The sequence below is a fragment of the Tamandua tetradactyla genome, chromosome 1 (genome assembly GCF_023851605.1).
Source record: "Tamandua tetradactyla isolate mTamTet1 chromosome 1, mTamTet1.pri, whole genome shotgun sequence".
Lineage (NCBI taxonomy): Eukaryota > Metazoa > Chordata > Mammalia > Pilosa > Myrmecophagidae > Tamandua > Tamandua tetradactyla.
The window spans coordinates 183,833,600-183,838,993 of NC_135327.1; positions in this window are offsets into that span (position 1 = coordinate 183,833,600).

Here is a 5,394-nt window from a genome sequence, read left to right on the forward strand (position 1 = left end):
GCCTCATCTCCTGGTGCTTCCTCACTCAACCAAACTGCCTCCACCTAGGACAACTTCTAATAAAAAGATAAATTTCCTAGGTCCTGCACAATACAGAGGCCTCTTTTCTCCAGGTGTGTATGTTTGAAATATGCCCAGCCTCACCCATATATTCAGTCAACATACAAACCAGAGACCGCTCCTGGCAGCTCCATTATAACCTGTGGGTCAGACTAGCTTCTTGGTAAAAGATGATGGTGATGGGGTGAGAGAAGGAGATGGGTTGTGAGCACGTGACACAAATCCCTGGTTTTGAGTCGTAGCTCTGCTTCTGACAAACAGTCTGCTGTGTAAAAGTGTACTCTTTGAACTCAGTTTTTGTGTATAAAATGCAGTTGCTTAATTGCATTCTTTTTTTTTTAATTGCATTCTTGCGAGGAGGAAGTAAAGAATGGCTCTGAAAATGCTTTCAAAGTATAAAAGCAGGAGGAATTCAATATGAAATCATCATGTTTATTAATCATAAGTTGGGGAAGGATTTAGAACTGAACATCAGTTCTAAATAAAGTCCAGACCCTTCATTTGATACTTAAGACTATACCACCTGTAAAAAGGTGGCAGAGATAATGACCCTGAAATTTACCTGGCCTACTAATCCCTAGAGAATGAAACCCTTCTCTTTTGTATCCCTTGGAACAAATACTCTCTAACAACATAAAAAAAAAAATCTTGAAAACCTCGTTTTACCCGAGGATACATATATCAAAATACTGTCTATACAAGAAATAATGCTAAAAGTCATTTTGTCCTTTTCATGGAATGCCCAGATTTGTGAGCCCCTGAGGCTGGTCCCTAAGGGAAGTCCCCTCTGCTTGCCAATGGAAGAGTTATGGTGGGGAGATCTAAAGTTCTGGTCTGGTTTTGTGCTGGTTTGAAAGGATGTATGTACTCTTGAAAAGCCATGTTTTAATCAAAATCCCATTTTGTAATGGCAGAATAATCCCTATTCAATACTGTATGTTTGAATCTGTAATTAGATCATGTTCCTGGAGGTGTAACCCAATCAAGAGTTGGGTTAAACTGGATTAGGGAAAATGTGTCTCCACCATTTGGGTGGGTCTTTGATTAGTTTCTGAAGTCCTGTAAAAGAGGAAACATTTTGGAGAATGAAAGAGATTCAAAGAGAGCAGAGAATGCTGCAACACCACAAAGCAGAGATTCTACTAGCCAGTGCTTTGGAAATGAAGAAGAAAAATGCCTCCCGGTGAGCTTCATGAAACAGGAAGCCAGGAAAGAAAGCTAGCAGATGACACCGTGTTCGCCATGTGCCCTTCTAGCTGAGAGAGAAGCCCTGACTGTGTTCGCCATGTGCCTTTCCACTTGGGAGAGAAACCCTGAACTTCATTGGCCTTCTTGAACCAAGGTATCTTTCCCTGGATGCCTGTGATTGGACATTTCTATAGACTAGTTTAGTTGGGACATTTTCTCAGCCTTAGAACACTAGCAACTTATTAAATCCCCCTTTTAAAAAGCCATTCCATTTCTGGTATATTGCATTCTGGCAGTTAGCAAACTAGAGCAGGTTTCTTTTGTTAGGTCGGGGGAACGGGGTAGGGCACTGCAACTGGAGTTGCGGAGGCTGTGTCACCCTTCCCAACATGACTTCCGGAACTAATGAACCGCCCCTTCCGGATGTTACCTGACCCCCATCCTTAAAAGCTGCTGGCGCTGAAGCCCACATGCACTCACCTCTCTCCATCTTGGATGCGGTGAACTCTACCCGGGAGCGCAGAAATAAACTCGCTCACTTTAAATTTCCTGGTCTACTTCTCTTCTTTTTCACCCTTTTGCCTCCTAAACCTTTCATCTTTCAGAAAGAAGGTCAGTAAAATCCTCTTTATCCATATCCCACATTCTATGCCCATCAGTTCCAGAAAGGATCTTTTATAGCTTCTTGACACTAATACTTTTTTTTAATTAGAGAAGTTGTAAATATACAGAAAACCCATGCAGAAAGCCCCAGAGTTCCCATATACTTCGGCCCCATTCCGTGCACATGGTTTTCTCTGTTGCTAACATGTTGGTACCAGCACTTTCTGATGAACATCATTACTAGAATAGTCTCTGTAGTGCAATAAAGAACTTGACTGGTCTTTGGCCCCAGTTCCTGGGAGGTACCCTCTAAATCTCTGGGATTTCCTGTGATGGGACTATTGTTTACTTCTTCATGGTGGTCCCCGGTGCAGACCTGAATAGTTTATACCAACACAATGACTCAGGGTTGATACTTTGAGCCACAGCAAATCAGCCTGACCTTCCCAACCTCAGGGATGGGGAGGGGGCTTGGAGATTGAATTCAACCATGTGAGCATTGAATCCATCGAACCTACATAATGAAATCCCAATAAAATCTCTTGGGCATCAAAACTCCATAGAGCTTCCACAATTGATGATAGACAAGGATGTGTCAGGAGGGTGATACCTTCTGACTCTACATGGAGAGGACACAGAAGCTTAGGTTTGAGACCCTCCCGGACCTTGTCCTATGCATCTCTTCTTTTGGCCTCTTATTTGTATCATTTTACTATAATAAAACTATAATTGTAAGTAGAATGCTTGCAGTGAGTTTAGTGAGTCATTCTAGCAAATTATTGAGGTAGTGGTGAGAAACTCTGAATTTGTAACCAGTGGGTCAGAAGTCAGGGTGGCCCTGGGAACCCCCAAACTTTTGCAGCTGGTAGAGGATTGCCCTTAGCCTAGGGAGTTTTGATCTAACTATAGGTAGTCAGAATTGTATTGTAGTTGGTGATCAAATCACAAGTGGTTAACAAAACAAATTTGCAGGCATGTGAACTGTGAAAAGAAAGAAAACAAAATAGAATTACTATGGCTAAGAGATTTAAAATGGAGTTGGGAGGCCATTCAGGAAGTTACATTCATGGAACACCTCAGCCAGATACCCCAAACTGCCAAGGTATGCACAGCTGAGTCAGTTAGATAGGGAAGAGGGGTGGGGGAAGTGTACAAATTAAAAAAATGTTTTTGCATGAGGAAGAACAAAGGAATGTCAATATTGCAGGGTGTTGAAAATAGATGGTCATTCATATTTTAAAACTTCAACTTCTGTGTGAGATTAAAGCAAAAATGTTTATTTGGTACAAAATTTATATTTTGACAAGTGCATTTCCTAATATAACTTATCTGGACAGTTTAATTGAACACCATAAGTACATGGAACCTTGAATAGGGCATGAGATTTTGTAGGTTTGTCCAGTGTGATGCCCTGATAAATCCCAGAGTAATTTGAATAGTGAATAAAGAAGTATTTGCGAAGTTCCCTTGGGGGAATGGTGAGAAAGGGGAATAATTCAACTTCCCCATTTGGGGAATATTCTCACAATATATTCTCACAAGCAGTGGGGACAACCAAATCAATAGGCCGAACCCTCAATCTTGGGGTTTGCTCACATGAAACTTATCCCCTCAAACAATAGGCTAAGCCTACTTAAAATTAGGCCTAAGAGTCACCCCAGAGAACCCCTTTTGTTGCTCAGATGTGGCCTGTCTCTCTCTCAGCCAACACAGCAAGCAAACTCATCACCCTCCCCCTCTCCATGTGGGACATGACTCCCAGGGGTGTGGACCTTCCTGGCAACATGGGACAGAAATCCTAGAATGAGCTGGGACTCAGCATCAAGAGATTGAGAAAATCTTCTTAACTGAAAGGGGAAAGAGAGTAATGAGATAAGATAAAATGTCAATGGCTGAGAGATTTCAGAGTCGAGAGGTTATCCTGAAGGTTATTCTTATGCATTATATAATATCCCCTTTTTAGTTTAAGGTGTATTAGAGAGGCTAGAGGGAAGTGCCTGAAACTGTAGAGCTGTGTTCCAGTAGCCATATTTCTTGAAGATGATTGTATAATGATAATAACTTTCGCAGTGTGACTGTGTGATTGTGAAAACCTTGTGCCTGATGCTCTTTTTATCTACAGTATGGACAGATGAGTAAAACATATGGATTAAAAATAAATAAATAATAGGGGGAACAAAAGTTAAAATAAATTGAGTAGATTGAAATACTAATGATCAATGAAAGGGAGTGGTAAGGGGTATAGAAAAAAAATTAGGGGGAACCAAGGTTAAAATATATTGGCCAGATAGAAATACTAGGGGTCAATGAGAGGTCAGGGTGAGGGGTATAGTATGTATGTTTTCTTTTTTAATTATATTTCTTTTTCTGGAGTGATACAAATGTTCTAAGAAATGATCATAGTGATGAATATACAACTATGTGATGATATTGTGAGTCATTGAGTATATACCAAGAATGGAATGTTCATATGTTAAGAATGTTCATGCTTGTATGTTATGTTCTGTCAATAAAAATATATTTAAAAAAAGAAAGCTTCAATAGAGATACCATTTCCAGTTCCATGTCTGGACATCTGACTGGCTCTGAGAATCAGTATAAGTCCATACAGCAACTGTTAAAAAAAACTGATAGAGATCAAACTCTGATTAAGGATGTGATAAAACTGATCTAGTTCAAACTAAGAGACTTGAAACCTCCAGATTGTTCCAATGCCAGAGAAACTCTGAAACCCAGAAGTACCAGACTGTCCAAGAGCAACTGTTTTCATCGTTTCATCCCTCTGCCCTTTAATAACGCCCCTTTTCAGCCTTAAAGCAGTTAGAGAGTTGTCACCCAGATATCCCTCAATATTGAGAGATAATTATCAAATGAGAAGGAGGAGTTGTAACTGAGAAATCAGGATTTAAGGGGTGGTTTTGATTACTGAATCACATAGGTATTCCTTTTTGCTTTGGTATATTGGAGTAGACAGAGGAAAATTCCTGAAATCTCTAAAGTGTTATTCAGCTGCCCTGGTATCTGAAATTACTGTAAATGCCTTTATCTTCTGCCTTTCTGACTGTAAAAGCTGTTACTCCCTTTATCTGGTCATTTCTTGTAGGGCAAATGCCCCAAAGCTAATAAAGAATTTGAAGTCAGCCAATTAACTAGCTTCATCCCCAACATTTGTAAATTGTATCAGCTAGATTCTGCTATTGAAAGATAACTTTCTCCCTTTGTTCTGGCTTATACATTTAGTGCTGAGTGATAGCTCTGCCCCCCTCATTTCAACTTACGTTCTTCTATTGAAATGATAATAACACTGTCTCCTTTTCTGCTTTGAATTTGCTATTCTAAATGCCTTCATCTCCCCTTGCTAAAATCCTTAAAAATCTTGAACGCCCTAAACGCAGGAAGATAGATTTTGGGCCACTAGGCCATCTGCTCTCCTAGTATGCACCTAATAATAAGCTCTTTCTCTCTTTAAACAAAAAAAGAGGGAGAAATTAAGGTGTTACAAAAATAAGATAAAATTATCTTAAAAAATAAGATAATTATCTT